Below are 23,478 nucleotides of genomic sequence, written 5' to 3'. Positions count from 1 at the left end.
GCAGAGGGACACAATGCCAGCAAATGTCTCTGACAGCTCTGTCTCAAGCTCTGGGACTGAAATGTCTTTTTAGTTGTCCCAAGCTGGAGCAAGAGAACTCCTTTTTACAGATATATAATTTCCTTAGATAGGGAAGAAAGCTATTTCTGGAAGGAAGTATGGGCTCGGTGACATTGCTGCTTAGCCAAAGCCACTCTCAAAGATATCGACCATTGGGGCTGGAGAGATGGCTCAGAGGTTAAGAGCACTGGCTGCTCTCTCAAAGGTCCTGAGTTCAATTCCCAGCAACCACATGATGGCTCACAACCACCTGTAATGAGATCTGGTGTCATCTTCTGACATGCAAGTGTACATGCAGCCAGAACACTGTATACATAATAAATAAATAAATCTTTTTTTTTTTTTAAAGATACCAACCATCAAAGCCCATCTTCTCACTGCACTCCTTGAAGCTAGAAAAATAAGTCTTGTATTCCTGAAAGAGCATCGTGGTAATTCAACATGTCCACCTCTGAGGGGAGAAAGGGGGAAAAGAATGGAAGAAGGGAAGCAGCTGCCTCATCTCAAGAGATCAGGAGATCTGGTTGTGCTTTCTGCCCCCAATTATTATCTGTGATACTTCTATAACCATCCAGTTCTCTCTCTCTCTCTCTCTCTCTCTCTCTCTCTCTCTCTCTCTCTCTCTCTCTCTCTCTCTCTCCTCTCTCTCTCTCTCTCTCTCTCTCTGTCTCTCTCTGTCTCTCTGTCTCTCTGTCTCTCTGTCTCTCTCTCTCTCTCTCTCTCTCACACACACACACACACACACACACACACACACACACACACACACGCTTTTTATTTGGATCCCTTTGCGAGATTTATATATTGTTATAAATTATCTTCAACTGGCATGGACCACATGATGACCACTGCTGCTTGGCAAGATGCTAGAAAATTGGCATCATGGACCATAGTTCTCCAGCATCCTTTTACTTTCATCTTTGATGATTTTCACTGTGGGTTATGGGAGTTTCCTTGTGTCTTTTTTCCTTTGGGAAATTTTGTATGGGCTTTGGTAGAGGATGGTAATGTATATAACAGCAACCACTCTAAACAAAACAATTCTTTAGGAAAAAAAGCAACTCTGCCACCACGGAGCCATATAGCATGATAACTCTGCCTACTCCTGCATAAGAATCCCCACTGTGTCCCCCTTTTGCATCAGGAATAGGGAAGTTAAAGATTTATTAAGTAAAAGATGGCTTCAGGAACTCTTAGGCACTTACACTTGATCCCAAGGGTGAACACACACAATGGAGAGAAAAGATGGGTCCAGACCCAGGCTCTGAGGCCTTGGCAGGTGAGGATGAGTTCAGGTAAGAAGCATAGAACAGTGCCCACAGTTGACTCCCTAGGTACTTGAGTTACAAGGATGAACAGCAAGATCTGGTGTGCCCCAAGAGGAGCGGATTCTGTTAAGAAGTTAAACTGGCTTCATCCCCCTCTGCCATATACAGGAGATACATTTTAAGACTGAAGATGGCATGGAATATTGGGAAAAAAATAAGCTATCAAGACCTTCCCTCTGGGGAGTGTATGAGAACAGGCCCACATTGTAAGGCTGAGGCACATAAGAACACAATAAGGAAACAGCTTACCAAGGGCAAGGGTCATAACCCAGTGTGCCTTACATGTGGTTACTTGTTGATAGAGCCATCTTTGCTAGAAGACTTCACATCCCCAAGGGTCAAGATTGTGTCCTAGGCTCCAATAGAGCTTCCATGTCATTTTTACCTGAACTTTAAGCTCCAAAAACAGTGCTACTTAGTGGAGGGCCCATAAAATGGGCAGAAATGAAATAGCTGAAGCCCAGTTGCTTTGGCATTCCTATTTGTACATGTAAAGAACAGCCTCATACCTTCTAGTTTGTTCTCAGCCCCACAGACAGCTCCTCCTGAGGATTAGCCATGATTCAAGAGCAAAGGGGGCAAAAAGTTGATAGCAGTGCTTTCAAACATCTATATCTTTTGCTATAGTCATCCCAGAGAGAAACGCAAACCCATAGCAAGCTAATCAGAGGTGTCCAAGGAGCTTCCTCCCAAGCTGAGGAGGAATCAATATCACCAAAATTGTGCCTCAGACATTGAAACCCTTTCTCCTTCATTTCTTTTACCCTGTGCATCCATATATATTTAACAGTTATAAATAAAATACCCATATCATAGGATGCATCATTTTATATTTTAAATATAACAGGTGATGCTTACTGGATACTGACTATGATCCCAGCTACTATATTAAGTGCTTTTTCTGGATTATCATCCCTTCCTCTATAATTCTAAGATAGTGGTATTGTTTCACAGGTAGGAAAGTGTTTAGAAAGATTAGATAACTAGCTCATGGTCATTTAGTTGGATAAGAAACAAAGAAAGATTCTCACTTGGATGGAATCTATCATTGGTAACATTTCAGGAACTGCCTGAGGACAAAATCTAAATTAAAAATTCAGAACTCTGAAAACTTTCAAACACACAAGCATACTTTAGGACTTGAACATTTCCAGTAACACATTGGTAAGTGTAGTGGAAGTTTTGGTTTCTTTAAAAACTCAGTTATGTTAACATGGTTTTTTGTTGTTGTTGTTGTTGTTGTTGTTTTGATCCCCAGTGTGGGATATGGGGCTGCATTAGTTTAGCTACAGCTGATACTTGACTCTTGTGGGGCATGGTTATTGCCAGCTCATAATAGCCTCATGCAGCTCAGAGAGGAGCATGGTCTTTGCCATTTGGGATAGTTGAACTCTGAGGACTCTGAGAGGATGTAAATATCAGAGCCCAGAGAGAGGAGGCAGGAAGATTCAAGGAGATGGTTGGAGGAGGAAGAAGGCTGCTGGTTCCTTTGCTGTTTGCTGGTTAGCTGGACTGCTGGATACCTTGACAACTGAGGTTGGTATTTCCCTAGAGAACCCCATGACCCTTCTCAGCCAGAAGAAGTAAAGAGGTCTATGCCCTCTGTCCCTCCTAACCTTCTTTCTCTTCTACCTAGTGTTGGGGGGTTTGTGGAAGGGAAGTAGAGGTATAGGAAACCAAAATAAATTAGATTAAAAAGTAGCTCCTACAGGTAAGTTTCATACTTATAGATACAACAAGTTCACGTTTATTGAGAATGTTTATTAAACACCTATTATGTGAAGTACACTGTGGTGGGTGATACAAAGAAAACAAATTGAGCGAAAGTTATCTCAATCCTTAAAGGATTTATAAACCTGCTGAGCTTATTTTCAAAACATGGGGAAATAGGTCCTTTAAGAGCCTGACTGGCTGGGTGGTGGTGGTGCACATCTTTAATCCAAGCCCTTGGGAGGCAAAGCCTAGTAGATCAGCCAGCCTAGTCTACAAAAGTGAGTCCAGGACAGTCAAGGCTACACAGAGAAACCCTGTCTTGAACCCCCCCCCAAAAAAAAAAGTCTGACAGAGGCTGGGCGTGGTAGAACATGCCTTTAATCTCAGTACTCAGGAGGCAGAGGCAGGCAGATAGCTCTGAATTGGAGGCCAGCCTGGTCTACAAAGGCGAGTCCAGGATAGCCGGGGCTGTGCAGAGAAACCCTTTAAAACATAAAAAAGAGTCTGAAAGAAATGGAGATGGTAACCACGTCTTCCAGGGACTCTTTGGTCTATAGGCCAATTCTGTTGCTAACCTTAATATTCCTCTTTCTGGAGCAATAGTCAAGGTGCTGACACATGTTTTACAGTTAAGCAAACCTGAGCTTATTTCTCAGTGTAGCTCTTTACTAGTTTTATGATCATAGATAAGTTAATTAATGTTCTATAAAATAAGAATAACGATAATGATAGGGAAATTGGTACATTAAACCTAAGCTTCTTAACTATCCTACTAGATGGCAACTCTAAGTGTATCTATTTTTTTAATCACATTTTACCTCTCTCTCTCTCTCTCTCTCTCTCTCTCTCTCTCTCTCTCTGTGTGTGTGTGTGTGTGTGTGTGTGTGTGTGTGTGTGTGTGTGTGTGTTGCACATGTGGAGGTCAGAAGACAGCCTATAGGAGTCAATCTCCTTTTACCACATGGGTCATAACGATTAAATTCAGGCCATCAGGCATGGCAACAGGCACCTTTATCCACTGATCCATCTCCCTGCCTCTTAACTTTCTGTGTGTGTGTGTTGTGCATGTTAGTACATGTGTGAGAATGACACTGCACATGTGCAGAGGCCAGAGGAACAATTTTGAGAAATAGATTCTCTTCTGCAGGGCATTCCAGGGATCAAACGCAAGTCATCAGACTGGTGCACAGCACGCTCTTTCACCCACACTGAGCCTTCTCTTGGGCTGAAGTGGCATCCTTAAAAGATCCATGTTCCATACAGCTAACAGTTCTGATTAAGGCATGCATTGGACCATTTCAGTTCTCTCTAAAGTTTGGTATTGGATAACTGTATAGGAGCTGTGATCAAGAGGGTAAGGGGAAGACTTCTACATGTGGTCTCATCCTTCTCCGTGACTACTGAGGATCTATGTGGACTTCTGGAAGAGGGGATGAAATAAAAACCCAGGAGCTTCTGCCATTACAGTCAGTTATACTTACTGAGAGCAGAGGACTGGCATCCAGGGTGAGGAGCTGGCAGCATTCTTGTGTTCCAACACAGAAAACAGCAGGACTGTGATTTCCATGGAGGGACTTTGGCCACTGGGAAATTACTTCTATTTTAATAGAATTGCTTTTGTTCGAATGTGGCCAATGGTGTATCAGTGAAGAGAACACTCTGTGAAAAATAAGCTCTTCAAACTTCTGTCTCCCTTTTGTGCCAATAAAAATCAAATGTGTCTGAACGACAAAATGAAGCAACCCTCCACAGTCTCTGTGAGCAACGTTATGCTCAGAAGTGATGTGTGCTTTACTTTTTAAGAAGACACATTGTGATTTGTATGTAGATGAGGATAGAAGTGAGCTCAGGAGAGACTTACTTCATTCTAGCTTGTACGACTATGGCTGAGTTTCCTAAAAGAGCTTATGTTAGTTTCACGCAGAAGTGTTCCAGTGAGGAAAAGTAGACTCCCATCTCCTGGCCTCAGATCCCATCCACGCTTTCAGTGGATGTATCAAAATTATTGGGATTTTTTTTTCCAAATGCACATTATTGTGTCTCTACTCCCAGATTCTGATCTCTGGGCTGTCAAGGCTGTCAAGAGTTCTTTTGGCTACATTACAGAAACTTAACTAAGCTAGTTGAAATGTGACACAGACTATCTTAGCGTTATTATAACTATGAAGAAACACCATGACCAAAGCAACTTCTAGAAGAAACAGTTTATGTTTTCAGAAGTGTGCTCACAACCATTTGGTTGGAAGCATGGCAACAGGCAAGCAGGTTTAGTGCTTACATCTTGAGACAGCAACCACCACACAGAAAAATAGAAAGCTAACCGGGAACACCCTGGACTTTTGAAACCTTAAAACCCACCCCTAGTGGCACATCTCTTCCAACAATGCCACACCTCCTAATCCTTCCTAAGCAGTTCTACCAACTGGGGACCAAGCATTCACCTATAAGTCTATGGGGGCCATTCTCGTTCAGAACCATGCAACCATGTGATATTTGCATAACGCTGCCATTCCTTGCCTCTTGAGTCTGCTTATTTCTGTATCTTATTTCTATCTCCTAAGTCTTCTTTCCTCCATGGTGGAGAGACATTCACAAGCAGCCCCAGCCACTGGTCCTGCCAAGTTAGCCACACCTAGAAGCCACTTTTTTCGTCTGTAGTTAGAGCAAGATCTCAGAACTGATGCCCATTGGTCCAGTGCTAGACCTCACAATCATTGTGGCTAATGAGTAGAATTCTCCCGTTGTCCACTTTGGGCCATAATGCTTTTTCCTAAAATCTGTGGATGAGGACTAAATAGGTTAAAAGTGACTTTAAAATGATTTCCAGGAGTTGTTATAAATAGGCAGGGAATGCTGGGACAAGTAAGACCAGATGATGTCACTGGTAGGAGATCTGACCTCAGCTTCCAGAGCTGGATGCCCAGGCCATGTCTTGTAAAGTGTCTAAAATCTCTTTGCTGGGAGGAGGTTTCAAAGCCTGTGCTTAAGTGGCCTGCGAGTCCTGGGAGAGGAGCCAGTGTTGTTATATCACATTCTGGTCTGCTGCTGCTGCTGCTGAGCTCTTGTTTCAGATGACTCTCCCTGGCAAGGGCAGCATGGCAGCCTTGTCTCTGTGCCCTGAGATTAAAACCTTCCGTCCAAGCAGGGTGTGATGGCTCACGCCTTTAATCCTAGCACTTGGGAGGCAGAGGCAGGCAGATCTCTGTGAGTTCGAGGCCAGGCTGGTCTAAAAATGGAGTCCAGGACAGCCAAGGCTACACAGAGAAACCCTGTCTCGAAAAAAACAAAAACAGACAAAACAAAACAAAACCCCTAAAACCTTCAGACCTGCCTCATAGCCCAGATGTGACCTTCTCAACCTAGCCTTCCTGAGGACATCTAGTCATAGTCCGGAACTATCTTAAGCCAAGCTCAGAAAGAAGATTGCAACATCAATCATTGCCTTCACTTAATGTCGGCTTCCTGATCTTGGCATCCACAGAACCATATACGTCTTACGTCATAAGAGCTAACAGAACATGGACCAATGAGATGGCTCGGTGGGTACAGACGCTTGCTGCCAAGCCTCATGGGCTGAGTTCGATCCCCAGGACCCACGTGGTAGAAGGAGAGCACGGATTTCACAGGTCCTCATCTCACCTCTACACACACATGTACGTCCTCCCACATGCATATAGACCAATGGTACCAAAAGGTAACTAAGTATATCAGTCTATACACACTGGGCCTGTAACTTCAAAGAATGAGACAAAGGGATTTTCGTTTTTCTTTGGAAATGTCCCCTGGTGGATTTGGAAGTTGACACGCTGGGTTTAGGAACCTCCGGAATAAATAGTCACATCCCAAGGGGCAGTAGGATGCCAACAGTGCCAGGTCTGTGGTTGGGAAAGGTTCCCCCAAAGCTCTAGGCACACTGAAGTGTCACCTAGAATAGAATGATTAAGTTTTTTTTTTTTTTACTTCAATTATTTAAATAAAATACTTGATCTAGGTCAGACTGCCCTAAAGCCCTTTCCAATTCCAAAGCAGTCTGTAGCTCTCTGTTGTAGAGGGTTGGCAGGGTGGAAAGGGGGAGGACAAAAAAAACTTAGACGTTTGGACAACTGTGAGGACTGAGCTGATTCTGCAGAACAGCTTGTTGAGGTGCCCGGGATAAGGCTACATACAGAACATGCCCATTTCCTGCTCGCTTGGTTCTGCCTGGTTAGGGATCTGCAGGCAGCATTTGGTAAGTTGGTGTTTGACAGGTGTGACATTTAACTCTCCAAATGGGAAGTATTTTTAGCACAGAATCACCAAGGTTTTGAGGGGGGGGGAAAGACTAGTATTTGGAATAGAGTATGAACAGGCAGACATACAATATTAAAAGAGCAAATAGAAAAAGCTCTTTCGCAAGATGCTCGTGTTTGCCTTCATTTTTTCTTTTACCACTTTTTTTTTTTACCACAGAGACTGAGTTCTTGACTATTTCCTAAAAGGAGGTACGTATGTGTGTCGAGGTGAGAGGACAAATTGTGGAGTCCTGGGGATCCAACTCAGCACATCAGGCTTGGCAGCTGGTATCTGTACCCACTGAGCCATCTCTTTGGTCCATGTTCTGTTAGCTCTTATGACATAAGACGTATATGATTCTGTGGGTCCCAAGACCGAGAAGCCAACATTAACTGAAGTCAATGACTGATGTGCAGAGAAGGCAGCTCGTGCTGCCCTTGCCATGGAGAGTCATCTGAAACAGGAGCTCAGCCAGGAGCAGAACAGAACGCGACACAGGAGCGCTGGCTCCTCTCCCATATCAGCATCACTCTCCTCTATAGTTCCTAAAATGCAGTCTTCCACTTAACGCAGTAACTAACCTCTGGCTTGTGCACATTTCAGATGGTCTAAATGGACCTGTGGTCAGTGGGCTGAGAATGTTGATGATTGAGGTAAATTCTGAGAATTACTTCTGCCTGAGCATTTACCATATATAGGATATGTGCCAAATATTTTCCACACATTTAGTCATTTAATTATTGCAGTAATGTCATTGCTCCTGCAGTCCAGAGAAGAAAATGAAGGTTCCAGATCTAGGGACACAAAACATAGCAGAGACCATCACAAAGCAGGGTTCTTTGTTTTTTGGTTTTTTTTTTAATTAATTTATTCAGATTACATCTCAATTGTTATCCCATCCCTTGTATCTTACCGTTCCTCCCTTCCTCCCACTTTCACCTAATTCCCCTCTCCTATGTCAGTGACCGAGGGGGACCTCCTCCCCCACTATATGATCATAGGCTATCAAGTCTCATCTTGGTAGCCTGTCTATCCTTTCTCTGAGTGCGACCAGGCCTCCCCACCAAGGGGAAGTTGTCAAATATGGGGCACCAGAGTTTGTGTCAGAGAGCAGGGTTCTTTGAACAAGTGAAATGCCTTAAAGCGTGCACACCTGCATAGAGGACTCCCGTGACCCAGTCTGCTTTCCTAACCTTGCTGCTCGACAGAAAATGGAGGTATTGGGCTCACACAGTGCCATGACTTTTACTTCCTCTGAGTCTTTCCCTAGAAGATACTGCAGGATTTCCTTCCCCAAAATGAGGGACTAACCAAGAAAGAGAGGAACGTAGGATCAGAATTTGGAAAGTAGAATTCGAGGAAGGTGAAAAACAGGGGAGTTGTGAAGGTTATATAGAAGACAGTTTTAAGATTTCCTTTTTAGGAGCTGGAGAGATGGCTCAGCGATTAAGAGCACTGGCTGCTCTTCCAGAGGTCCCGAGTTCAATTCCCAGCAAACACATAGTGGCTCACAGCCATCTATAATGTGCTCTGATGCCCTTTTCTGGCTTGCAGGTGTACATGCAGGCAGAGCACTGTATACATAGTAAATAAACAAATCTTTAAAAAATATTTTCTTTAAATTTTTAAAGATTTATTTGCTTGTTTGTTTGTTTGTTTGTGTACATCCACATGCCCATGGGTGGTGGTTAAAGGACAACTTGTAGGAATTGGTTGTCTCCATATCGGTCCCAGGATTGAACTCAGGCTGTTAGGTTTGGCGGCAGACACCTTTACTTACTGAACCAGCCTGCTGAGCCTAGTTCTGAGATTTCCTTGCAGGTGGCAACTGCATGATAATGACCATAAAGGTAAACATGAATGGAGGCTTCCTGGTGGGGGCAGCTCCCCAGGGCTAAAACGGAAGTGAGAGATGATTGATGTCTTGCTGTTGTTGTCCTCTAGGAGGACCTGAGAACCAGTGGATTCACAGAAAACTTAGCAAGTAGCAAAATGAAACAATTACTAACTTCGGGGGAACAAGTCACGAAAGCAGAAAAACTGAGCAATAATTAACAGGGGGCTAATAGTTATATATTTGCAGCTCTAAATGCAGTCTGTGTGTGTGTGTGTTCATGTTTACATATGTGTGTGTGCGTAACTTCCCATGTATGTATGTGTGCACAAGTGTGTGTGTATGTGTGTGGGTAGGCCAGAGGGTAATGTCAGATGTCTTCCTGGAGTCTCTGTTATTGTTGAGACAGAGTCTCTCACTGACTGACCAATAAGCCCAAAGGATTCTCCTGTCTCTGCCTCTCCAGTTCTGGGTCCCTGGGCAGGGCTGTCAAAGCTGGGTTTTCTTCTTTTACAGAGATTCTGAGCATCAAACTCAGGTCCGTGTGCTTGTGCAACCATTGCTCCAGTCCATATATATATATATATTTTTTTTTTTAATTTAACACTAACAAAATTTAACTAGAAGCTAACATTATGGAACAATCACTCCAAGCTACTGGAACTGCTCCTACAGTGTAACCTATTGCCCATGTGCCCTTATTGTCAACATTCTGTCAAGCCAGATAGCTTACACCCATCTCCCGAGGTCACGAAGCTAGAACGCAAACTGAAGCAGCCTGTGCTCAGAGGGCCTGCTGTTCGTGTTGTTATGCCATCTCACACTGGTCCTGCGCAAAGGGAGGAAAGTGAGGCGGGCACTAGAAGATAGGGCTGAGAAAGTGAAATCTTCATAGATTCTAATAATAAATCAACAGATGCATACTCAGAGCAGATAATGCAAGGAATCTGAGCCCGTGCGCAGTCCTCCCTTTAGAATACAGAAGTAGGTATCATTAGAAACAGACAAAACAGCTGCAAGTATCTGTCCCCAGAGGAGATAGAGAGGGGACTCCTGCTATTACTGGAATTGCTTTGTTTGATTTTTTTTTTCTGAGACTGGGTTTCTCTGTGTAGCTCTGGCTGTCCTAAAACTCACTCTGTAGACCAGGCTAGCCTCAAACTCAGAGATCTGTCTGTCTCTGCCGCCTGAGTGCTGGGGATTAAAGGCCTGTGCCACCACCACCCAGCACTTTGTTTAATTTTTAAAGTGACTATCTTTTCAAAATAATTTAATTTTTGTTACTTTTATCTTTCATGTGTGCTTTTGTGTGTGTGTGTGTGTGTGTGTATGTATGTGTGTATGCATGTGTATGTGTGTGTGTGTCTCTGTGTGTGTGTGTGTGTGTGTGTGTGTGTGTGTGTGTGTGTGTGTGTGTACACCTGTCAGGAGTCTATTCTTTCCTTCTACCATATAGGTCCTTAAAATTGAACTCAGGTCAGCAGGTTTGGCAGCAAAGTCTAGTAAAGGCCCACTAAGCCATGTTCCTGGCCCTAATGTGACTTTCACATAACATTTGAGTAACTTTTTAAATTTTCCTCACAAAGGAAAAGGCACTAAGTCCTCTCCTCATCCAGCCCAGCTATATTGTGGGGACTTCTGTTGGCCTGATGGTGGTTTTGTTGCCTCCTACATCTGAACTGAGGCCAGAATGCCAGCCTCCTGCCAATCGCTGGTGCCCGAGCCAGATATGCACTGTTAACGCTTACACTTGGAGGCAACACGTGGACCACTTATAACAGATCTGTCTACTCAAAGAGCTCTTACGTCTACCCAGAAGTACACCTCCGGGTCACACACTTGCAAGCTGCACCAGACCGTCAGTCAGTTTAAATGAAATTTGGCATGTATTACTGATCCCCCAAAAGCCCAGCCCTTTACATATTACTGATTCCAAGTTAGCCCAGCAGTTTGAGCTCTCTAAATTTAGTCTCCTTCATTTCCAGGATTTCAGATTTCACTCCCTTCGCATCTTCTGAATCTTCTCTCCTGTGCTCTCAGCTTAAAGGGTCAACCTAAGTGTGGAGAGATGGGTTACCTTGGAGAGAGTTAAGGGTACCTGGGTTCAGTTCCCAGCACCCACTGCAGGTGGTTGCCTGTAACTCCAGTTCCATCAGTGGACCATCACGGTGCCTTATTCTGGCTTCTACAGGCACCTGCACACACATGGTGCACGTGAGCTCACACTCATACACATAAATTCAAAAGTAAGATATTTTGCCGGGCGGTGGTGGCACACGCCTTTAATCCCAGCACTTGGGAGGCAGAGGCAGGTGGATCACTGTGAGTTTGAGGCCAGCCTGGTCTACAAAGTGAGTCCAGGACAGCCAAGGCTACACAGAGAAACCCTGTCTCAAAAAACAAAACAATAAATAAATAAATAATAAAAGTAAGACATTTTTAAGGGAGCAGTGACCTAATGCTTATACTCGAGATTTCTACGTTCTCAGCTACTTTGTCCCGAGCGCTATGACAAGTGAGTCACAGCAATAACAATTATTACTACACCGTAGCCAGGGGCTTTGTCCTTAAAAGGCCCTTGAGTTGGAACTACCACAACATGTGGGTACAAGATGAAAAGATAACACTGCCTGACAACAAATCGAAGAAGAGCCAGAGCAGAGCTGATGATCCCAGCCATTTTTCTGACTGTACTTTCGGGTCCTTCCCAGAAACAAACCATTAGCCGTTATGATAAATGCCAGAGTCATTCATCCAGGCACGAGAGATAAAGTCTACCTGGAAGCTGCAATATGGCTTCGTGCCATACATCATTACAACAGGGGCATCTGGGGGCTAGGAAAGGATTCTTCTGAAGAAGGAGAGTTTAATAGCATGGCCCATAGCTCTTTGGGGGAGGGGAAATGGCTCAAGAAGGACAGTTCTACGGTGCCCACCAGAGAGCCGCCAGCAGAACTGGCCGGCCCTTGCATGTAGTTTCAGTGACTCTATGTGGTCACTGTAGACAGCCACACTCCAGGAAACAGAGACTAGGAAAGATTTGCCTAATGTGGGCGAGGGAGTTCTGAAAAGGCAATATCTTCCCAGACAGTAGTCTGAGGATCTCTTCTGGAGGGTTCCAAAACAGAGCCCCAGGCCACCTAGAATGATGTTTGGCTTTGTGGAGAGTTCTCCAAGGTCCTGCCTCTGCTGAATGGTAAAGGATGACTGCAGGAGGCAGAGGAAGAGCAGGGAAGACGTGGTAGAGCATCCCAGTGAGTGCAGTGTGAGCCTGTGCTGGAGGCTGTTCACATCGCAGCAGGTCAAAAGGCAAAGTGAGGACAGACATCGGATGCTGGGGAGCATCTTCAAAGACCCACCTTTGGTGACCTTCCATGAGCTAGGTCCCATCTTCTAAAGCATGACCACCTAGTGAGCAAGCATTCAAAACATGAGCCTACGGGAGAACCAGAGCCAGGCATAACAACTCCTAAGGACCAAACTAAGATATAAACCATTAGCCAGGCAGTGGTGGCACACTCCTTTAATCCCAGCACTCGGGAGGCAGAGGCAGGCGGATTTGCTGTGAGTTCGAGACTAGCCTGGTCTACAAAGCGAGAAAAGATAAGAACAATTCATTCAATCACCCTGAAACAATCACACAGCTTTTTTTCGTGTGCTTGAATGGAGGCACCAGCAGCATTATCAGTGTCCACGTGCCCTTAACAAGAAGGGATGACGTAAACATGGTGTTTTCCTCTTCCCCATAGGCCTGCAGCCTCCAATCGTATTGTCAAGAGGGGCAGTATGTGTGACCTATGTGATGGGTCACACAGTGAGAAAGCTGGCTTCATAGACTAACGTAAATTGCCTCTTTCTTCAATGATTAAGAGTGTGGAGACTAAGCCAGGCATGGTGGAACAAGCCTGTAATCCCAGCACTCCGGAGGCAGAGGCAGGCGGAGCCCTGTGAGTTCTAGGCCAGCCTGGTTTACAAAGTGAGTCCAGGACAGTCAAGGCTACACAGAGAAACCCTGTCTGGGGGAGGGGGAGGGAGGGAGAAGTGTAGAGACTAAAGGTGATTGAATTTTCAGCAAGGCTAAGCCTTAAGTGTAGGGAGTGAGGGATGCGAGGTCCACCACTACTGGAGATGTCTGTCCTGTCCTTAGAGAAATCCTGACTAGCTTTGTTCCCGTCCCTGATGAAGCATATCGTTGCTTTCATCGCATTCCTGAGTCTCTCAGGAGCCCTCTGAGTTAAATGTTTGGCTTTTACTACTCACTCTCATGCCTTCGCAAAGCTCTCCCGGGAGCTGTCTGGGGACTCCCGTGAAGCACAACTGAGAAAGACTGATAGAAACTACACAGTCTGTCCGCGGATAGGCTGCAGAGAGGGGGTCAGTGGTGTTCTGTGAAAGCCAGGGGTCCAGAGAAGAGCCATGTAAGGAGGGCGAGTGGGTGGAAGCAGAGGACATTTAGAAAAACACATCTCTGGATCACGTACATCAGACGTGTCTTCTTTGAGACTGGACTCCATGAACCATAGTTTCGACAGGATTACAGACAAGACTAACACACTTCTGCTGCTTCTTTCGAATGAGCATTTGTGTAACTTGAGCAAGTTATCTTATACCCCAAGAGAAGCCTGGGACATTACCCAGCGGCTCACAGGATCCTAAGTCACCAGAAATCCAACAGACAGCTCCAAACGCTCGTCAACACACTCCTCTTCCTGCTCCTCTAAGCCACGTTACTGTATCAAGGTCTTCCAGAAGTATCTTTGCTGCTCAAAAATCGATGGAAATATTTCCTCTCTATGTCCCTGGGAGCAGTCCTAGCTCCAGCCTTGACTTTTAACCCCCATCACAAACTACAGACTGTTCCCTAAGAGGACTCTCTGTGGCTTGGACTGACTTGGTTGACATTTTGTGTTGACATCTCCCCCATGTGACAGCCAGCACGGGTCACTACTTCAGTTCATTGTTTTTTGAGAAAGAGACCCTTGAAAGTATTTAAAGAACACAGATAGTCAGCGTTTTCACAGCCACAAAACCAAGAGCTATTTTATAAGTATTATGTGAATTTGGGTTTACAGCAAAGTAGGAGGCAAAGGCTTTCTTTCACCCAAAAAGGAATCAGTTGGACAAAGTCTGGCACCATGTGTTTTCTCTCTCTTCTCTCTCGCTCTCCCTCTCCCTCTCCCTCTCCCTCTCCCTCTCCCTCTCCTCTCTCTCTCTCTCTCTCTCTCTCTCTCTCTCTCTCTCCCTCTCCCTCTCTCTCTCTCTCTCTCTCTCTCTCTCTCACACACACACACACATTGTTTTTTAATGGAAAAGGAATAGAACAAAGATAGCTGTGTGGAATTCACTGGGGAAATCACTTCAGAAGCTATGGAACAGGCAGCACAGAAACTGGTCCCCACCGTAACCATAGTGACAGAGCAGCAGGAGGGTGGGAGGTATGGGGAAGAGCAGGCAAGGAGCAGCACAGGCCAAGGACAAAAGAGAAACCGGAGAGAAGGGGTCACCAAGTCAAGGGTTAAGGGGCAAGGGCTGTGAATGGCTGGCGCTAAATTTGGGTTTTTAAAGAAAGCATTAGTAGTAACTGCAGTTACTTAGGAAGGCAGGCTACACAGAAAGCTGTGGCGTTCCTTTACACCAGAAAAGAGGTTTACACAGACGAAGCAGGATCGGGCGGCAAAGTAGAAGCTGCAGTTGGGGTCGGGGGTGGGGTGGGGGTGGAGGGGGATAGAGAAGTGTCCTTAGGGTTGCGGGAAGGCAGCCAGAACACCCCAGAACTGTTTATCCGGGTGACCACAGTACAGGGCTGCCCCCTGGTGGCGGTGATCTCCAAATACCAGGAGGAGGTTTCTCTCTCCAGCTGGAATGGCCAAACCAAACCAACCCTAAATGGCTGGAGGGACAGACTAGAGCGTCAAACCCCCAGGGTGATCTGTTAACTGTAACTAGGAAGCACCAGACAGGTAATAGATTAATCTGTGCTTCTTTCACGACCTAATAAAGTGGCACGCACTTCTTTTTGCTGCCTCGTCCTCTGTGTGATTTTAAAAGGAGAGGGAAAAAAGGAAGGAAAGAAAAGACAGACTTGAGGCCCCAAAGGTATCTCTCCCTTTCCCTAGCCTTCTCTTTCTCCCTAATTCTCTCCCTCCTGCCCTCCCCTCCTGCGGTGGTTTGAATAGGAATGGCCGCCCATAGACTCCTTTGCGCGAATGCTTGACCATAGAAAGTGGCACTGTTAGGAGGTGCGGCCTTGTTGGAGGAAGTGTGTCACTGTGGAGGCGGGCTCTGGGTGAGGTCTTCTATGCTCAAGCTGTGCCCAGTGTAGCTTCTGCTGCCTGCTGATCAAGATGTGGAACTCTCAGCTCCTTCTCTAGCGCCGTGTCGGCCTGCATGCTGCCATGCTTCACTGTGATGGTAACGGACCAAACCTGTGAGGCTGTAAGGCAACCAAAATACAAGACATATTGTTGAAAAACTAAGCTGTAAACAATCTTTACTTTGAAAAGTTAAAAAAAAAAAAAACTCAAAAAGAAATAAGCAACTGTAGAATTTTGCTGTATTTTCCATCATTCTTTTTTTTTCTGTGCTTTTATTTCTTTTTAGGCACGCTTGTGCGAAGTAATAACAACGTCAAAATAGCAAGGACGTTTAAGGTAGAGCCCAGGGACCTGAGCATTTGCCTAGTGCCTTGGTTACTTTTCTACTGCTGTGAATACCATGACCAAGGCAACTTAGAGAAGAAACAGTTTATTGGGGGTTTGTAGTTACAGAGAGTAAGTCCATTAGCATCATATTGGGAAGACTGGCAGCAGTCAGGTGCTGGAGAAACCGATGAGAGCTCACATCGGATCTACAAGCACAAGGCAGAGCAAGCACTCTGGAAATGGCATGGGTTTTTGAAACCTTAAAGCACACCCCCAAAGACACACCTCCTCCAACAAGGCCACACCTCCTAGTCCTTGTGAAATAGTTCCAGCACCTGGGAACTAAGTCTGCAAACGTATGAGCCGATGGGAGCCGTTCTCATTCAAACCACCACACCTAACATGTAACATGTATAATGTCCTGGCTTAATTTCCCAGAATAAAAAAAAAAAAGTAGTTAAGAACAATACTCTTTCTTTCATTATGCTTTCTTTGAAAATCATTATTTTATAGTTGCTAAATATTTTTCTGTTGGTAGAAATTTTTTATAAGCCAATTATGGTGGGTACACCTTTAATCCCAGCACTCGAGGGGCAGAGGCAGGCAGATCCCTGTGAGTTTGAGGCCAGCCTGGTCTACAAAGCGAGTCCAGGACAGCCAAGGCTACACAGAGAAACCCTGACTTGAAACACCAAAAAGGGGGTGGGGGGGGGAAGGAAATGTATTATAGCCAGATCTTTTTAATAAAATGCAAAACTGCCATAAATACCTTTGTCATGAACTTTCTATTTCCACTGCTTGGTTTCTTCAAGTGAGACTTCTGGAAACAGTCTCTGGCCCCCAGGGCATGTTTTCCAGTTCAGATAAATACTGTCATTCTTACATTTCGAAGGCCTGAAGAACTCACAGCACAACCTCCAGAGCAAATAAATCCATGTTCCTTCTTCTCTGTGCTCCAAGTTCTTCAGAGGGAGAAACAGGATGTTTAGACATTTAGATGCTTCTCACAAAACATAAAAAGAAAGTTTCAATGGCTCAAAACAGTAAAACTTAACATTCGACATGTAAAGCCACAGGCACAGATGGCGGGGTTGGAGCTCAGCAAGCCCCCTAGCAGAAGATTGAGCATTCCTCCTGGCAACGTGAACCCTCCTCCCCGACACAGTGACACAGTGGACAGACCAAGAGCTCTGCAAACACAGAGAGCCTGCCTGCCTCAGCACCAGAATCCAGAGATGAGGGCTGGGAGGGGAAACTCCTTTATACTTCTTGTTTCAGAGATTAGGGGAGCTGAGAGTGCAGACTGACAAAGGATACATTACCAGGAAGAGGTTTTATTTGAGCATGCTCAGAAGCGCTTCCTAGCAGGGCTGATTAGAACTGGGGGTTTATTCACTCAGCATGGCAAAGATTAAGAAGAGGAGGAGCACACACCTTTAATCCCAGCACTCGGGAGGCAGAGGCAGGCGGATCGCTGTGAGTTCGAGGCCAGCCTGGTCTACAAAGCAAGTCCAGGACAGCCAAGGCTACACAGAGAGGCCTTGTCTCGAAGAAAAAAAAAAGAAAGAAAGAAAGAAAAGAAAGAAGAAGAAGAGGAGGAAGAAGAAGAAAGACAGTGTTCAGCAACACCAGTGGCTTTATAGAGAACCAAAGGGATACACTGAAGTAAAGTACGAGATAGTGCCTGCATATATAGGTGTAAGGAGTCTTTCTCTTTTCCTAAGGCTATGACTCTGACAAAGAAAGAGGACTAATGGCAATTTAGATTTTCAAAAGTTCCTTTACTCAGAAAAGAAGGAGGAGGAAGAGGAGGAGAAGAAGAAGAAGAAGAAGAAGAACAACAACAACAACAACAACAACAACGGCTGGGCGGTGGTGGCGCATACCTCTAATCCCAGCACTCGGGTGGCAGAGGCAAGCGCATCTCTGTGAGTTCGAGGCCAGCTTGGTCTACAAAGTAAGTCCAGGACAGTCAAGGCTACACACAGAAACCCTGTCTCGGGGAAAAAAAAAAAAACCAACAACAAGAACAAGGAGAAGGAGGAGGAGAAGCAGCCGGGAGAAGGTGGTGTATCATTGACTGTCAGCTTCAGCTTGTCTTTACCAACTCTGGGATTCTGAGTGGGTTCCCACACTGCCCATACAATGTGGATTTTGGGAAATTGTCACCCTGGAAACGAGGACCTCTGAGTTGAGCTGAGAATTGAGGCAAAGGTTGATTCTAGTAGGCCTATGAGACTGAGCCAGTGAGACAAAGGCCGAAGCAGCCACAGTCTGAGAGAGCTTTACAGGCGGGGGATTATGTGGGGGAAGAGTTTATCCCACTGGGAGGGAATAAGATCACTACTACAATTTTGTCTGCTTTGTTTTTTCAACACAGGGTTTCCCTGTATAGCCCTGGCTGTCCTGGAACTCTCTTTGTAGACCAAGCTGGCCTCAAACTCACCACAGTCTTCCTGTCTCTGCCTCCCAAGTGCTGGGATTAAAGGCGTGTGCTATCACGCCTGGCTACTACAAATTTTGAGCCAAATCTGAAGCAAGCATTATTAAATACTGGCCAGGATGATAGACACATCATCCACACCGGGGACTCCCAGAGAGTGGTCCTGATGATAGACACGTTGTCCACACTGGGGACTCCCAGAGCATGGTCCTGAATTACAATAGTCAGAGGCTTCTAAAGGCAAACAAGGCCTTGTATGTCCCACTTTCATCCAATTAGGGGAAAGCATACAGCCTGATCACTTCCAGCCTACGTACCTCCCGCCTACATGTGGTCAAGCACGTCCTGTGCAGTTGGGGCAGCCAAACTTGCTTTCAGAAGCTACATGCAGTTTGTTATCTTACATGAACAACAGCTCCAAGAATTCCAGGAAGCTATCTGTCCTTGGACACAATAATTTAAACTTAAAACATAACTTTAGCCATCACAGAAATCTATTTAAGAAGGTTAGAAAGGGCAAGCAGGCGTGGTGGTCTGTAATCCTAACGCTTGGTAGGCCAGTCTGCTCTTGGAAACCCAATAGTAATTAATAATTAGCACATCTCAATACATCTACAAAAGCTGTTCTATTATCTGGAGGCTACAGAAAAACTTGAAATGGCCTCTTGCAGGGAGACAGCCAGCCCAGGAGATTGTACATTTTTATTTATTTTTTAAAGATTTATTTATTTATTTTATGTATATGACAGCTTTATTTGTATGTACACCTACATGCCAGAAGAGAGCATCAGATCACATTATAGATGGTTGTGAGCCCCCATATGGTTGCTGGAAATTGAACTCAGGACCTTTGGAAGAGCAGACTGTGCTCTTAACCTCTGAGCCATCTCTCCAGCCCCAACATTTTTAAAGGATGCGAACACAAAGCAAGGAGTAGGCCTGCTGAATCTTGAGACTCGGAATTGCTGCACATAGTTAAGTCAATAGAGGCAACACATTTATGACTTGTCTGCTTTAATTTGGATAATAGAATAACAGCAACTGCCCTCCTTACATCCTTTACTGGTTGTTATGTTGGTGTGCAGGTAATTAAACCGGCCTGCCCTCAGGTGCCTTCAGGGTCCTGGCAATGTCCTGTATCATTACTTGTATCCCATGTCATCACCTATGCCAGGCATGTCAGAGATAAGAACCCACCTGCCACCTGGCACTCGATGTCTCCCTCCCTTTCCCTGTCTGCCTCCGCCCTCTCCCCTGTCTCTCTGTCTTTCTCTATGACTTCATACAATAACCCTCTTTGTGCCAGATCTTTTGCATGACATCCTCTCTATATTTATATGTTACGACACAGGTTAACAGACAAACTTGAAACATCAGAAGAAGGCAGGACAGGAGTTGAGTTCCAGATCTCAGAACAGGGACTCAGTTTTGACTCTGCCAGCGAGATGGAACTTATTCCTGAGATGGCTGGACCCAGAAACTGTCTCTTAACACTTTGAGATTAATCTTTTTAAAATTTTTCAAGAAAACAAAACAAAAAAAGGAAAAAAAACTGTAAGATAAAATCTATAAAAACACGGGCAGGAGATTTTGAGACTGGAATAGATAGATAAATTAAATAAATAAGTAAATAAATAAATACACAGAGCAGCCAGCAGGCTTGATGCCAAGCCTGACAACCTGAGTTCTACCCAAGAACTCACTCCAACAGACTGTCTTGTGACCCCCAAACAAGTGTCATGTCATGAGTCTCCCTCTTCCTCCCTCCCTCCCTCCCAAGCTGATTCACTAGTCCGCTCCTAAGTTGCCTAGCAACCTGATGTCATTACCTGCCACCACCAGGTGTGTGCCTTCAGCTGCTTGTGAGATATTAAAGGACCAACTGGTCACTGTGCTCTCTCTTCTCTCTCTCTCTCTCTCTCTCTCTCTCTCTCTCTCTCTCTCTCTCTCTCTCTCTCTCTCCCTGTCCCTCTGATTCTCTGTCTCCCTCCCACTTTGTACACTAGTCTCTCTCATAGCTCACTCCCTTCTCTCCCTCTCTCTCCCTTGCCCTTTTCACAATAAACTTCCTTGTACTACACCTGTTGCATGGTGTGTAATTTATCAAAAGATCACACACACACACACACACACACACACACACACACTCATTAATTAAAGTGATCCGCCCTTTAGCATCTATGAAGTAGGGGGAGCCATCTCCTGGGGACTGCACTTCACAACACTGACAGAAGAGGGTGGCCTTGAGCTGGGAATGGCACCTGTCTTGGGTCCATGGAGGAGGTTCATTGAAATCAATCTGAATCCATACAAAGCTGTTACAAGGGAGAAGGTGAGAGTGAAGGGGGCTCAGCTGCTGAAATGCTTTCCAGAAACGAGTGGGTTCTCTGGAATGTTCCACTGGAGCATTTAAACCTGTCCCCTACAGCAGAGATGCACCATGTTCATGTACTGGAGGGCTCGGTCCTGTTCAGATGGCAATTCTCCCCCCAAATTAAACTATTGACTCATTTCCTTCCAAAAATCACTAAGACCCACAGTAATTAGTGATCTACTGCCAAAATTTACATGGAAATATGAGGAACTAGAGCAGTGGTCCTCAGTCTTCCTAACACTGCAACCCCTTGTTACAGTTCCTCATGTTGTGGTGACCCCCAACCACAAAGTTATTTCGTTGCTACTTCATAACTGTAATTTTGCAACTGTTGTGAGTTGTAACGTAACTGTCTGATATGTGGGGTGTCTGACATGCAACCCAGGTTGAGCACCACGGAATGAGAACAACCGAGAGTGTTTTGAAGAACCCTGGAGGATTTGCATCACTTGGTTTCTTTTTTTTTTTTTTTTTAAGATGTATTTATTTATTATTATTATGTATACAGTGTTCCTGCAAGCCAGAAGAGGGCACCATATCACATTACATATGGTTTTAAGCCACCATGTGGTTGCTGGGAATTGAACTCAGGACCTTTGGAAGAGCAGGCAGTGCTCTTAACCACTGAGCCATCTCTCCAGCATCACTTGGTTTCAAGAGCCACTGTCAGATGAATAATCACCGTGACAGAATGGCACTGCATAAGGACCAGTGGCTGCATAAAGAGCAGGGACAATGGGCCCACACACATATATCAGTTATTTTTGTAGATCTACAAGGTAGCCAAATAGTCTTTTCAATAAAAGGTGCCAGATCAACAGAATAGTCATATGAAAAGAAAGAGCCACAGCTTGCACTTTATAGCATATACTAAAAAAGTACTTAAATCATAAACCTAAAGAAAGGAAGGACTGAAAATGACATAAATATGATACTCATCTGTGAAATTTCAAAATTTAAGAGTATCAAATAGCAAGGTACATACTGCTAGCATTTGAGAATCAGAGGCAGGAAAGGTGGTGCAAGTTTGAGGCCAGCATACTCCCCATAGTGAGGTCTTTTTTTTAAAAAAAAGAAAATTTGATAAATTAGATTTCAAAATTATAAACTGCTCTTTCAAATACAATGTTCACAAAAGAATGGGCCATATGATGTAAAAATATTCACAACATGTGCAAAAACTGAAAAGCTCCAAAATACATTAAAAACACTTGACCTCAATAGATAAGAAGACACGCTACCCTATGTTAGAAATTGGTGACATGTTTCAATTCTATGCAAAAGATGACAACTGTCCCAATGGGCGCATGAAAAGTACTTAGTATTGTTAGGCATTAATTAGATGTAAAATACAATCACAATATAATTTTATTACACATTAGAATGACAAAGATTTGGAAAAAATAGGACCTAAAGCTGCCAGGGCCCTCATAACACAGCTGTTGGGAATGTAAAATTTACTTGGGAAAAATAGACCATTTCTTGCAAACTTGCACAAGTACCTATGATACAGTACAGGAACTACACTGTGGTGTGTTACTCAAGAGGGTCCTTCTAGCAACGCTTATTCATAATGGTAAAAAAACAAACAAACAAAAGCCAACAACTAGAAACCACCCAATGTCTCTCAAAATGACTAGATTAACTGGGGTAAACACAAGTCATGTCACTAAAGTGTAATGAAAAAACAGCCTCACGAACGTTACTCTGCAACAGAGATGTCAGATACAGACAAAGAACATCCTGCGTGATCTCCCTTGTGTGACGTCCTACAAACGGCCACCACTTGGGTGGGGGATGATGACGAAAGGGGTGTGAATTTCTTCAGATGAGGACATCTTTATCTTTGGTATAGTGATGGTAAGCAACATCACGACACACATTTATTAACACTTATAGAAGCTCCAAAGCCTTGGGACCTTCTCAGTTCTTTCTCTTCTTTGTGCTTCCAGTTTAAGGTGTGAGCCCTCAGCTTGCTGCTTTCAGCCACCAGACCTGCAGTGTGCCGAGATGATCGTGTGAGCTACCAGACCCAGCTGCAACCCCTTGAAACTTTATTTCAAAACATATGCTAATCTCTGCATTAGAAGAGCCATCTCTTTTCCTCTAATACTGTATCACACACTGTAATAAGGTGCCAGCATTCAGGAAATCCGCCAGTGCGCCAGCAGAGGTGGGCGCAGGTTTGTTCTTTCACACTGTTTGGCTTCTAAATGTTTTAAGCAGATTTTCCCCCCTTAGAAGACCTGGAGGCTCTATGATAAGCAGTTTCTGAAAATCTTGCTGGCCTAGCTGAGCTGTTAACCTTTGAAGTCCTATGGGGACCAGTAACTCTTTCTTTCTTTTTTCTTTTTCTTTCTTTTTTAAAATATATTTTATTAATTTATTCATATTACATCTCAATTGTTATCCCATCCCTTGTATCCTCCCATTTCTTTCTTTTTTCCTTTTCTTTCTTTCTTTTGTTTTTGTTTGGTTTTGAGACAGGGCTTCTCTGTGTAGCCTTGACTGTCATGGACTCACTTTGTAGACCAGCCTGGCCTCCAACTTCCAGAGATCCACCTGCCTCTACCCCCCAAGTGCTGGGATTAAAGGTATGTGCCACCATGCCCAGATGGGAACCAGTAGTATTTTTGTTTGTTTTGTTTTTAATAAATTCTTGATGTAGATGAAAAAGAAACTGGACTCTCCATCTCAAAGAAAAGCAAATGAGGCATGGGAAGATACTGAAAAGCTTAAGGAAATATTAACAATATTTCCACCTTCACTCAAATTATACAACAGAGGTTTCTCAGAAATTCTCTTGTGTGGAG

This window comes from Acomys minous, assembly GCF_964271855.1.
Source record: "Acomys minous genome assembly, chromosome: 2".
Classification (NCBI taxonomy): Eukaryota; Metazoa; Chordata; class Mammalia; order Rodentia; family Muridae; genus Acomys; species Acomys minous.
The sequence above is the reverse complement of the archived record's forward strand: the minus strand, read 5'-3'. Positions refer to the sequence as shown.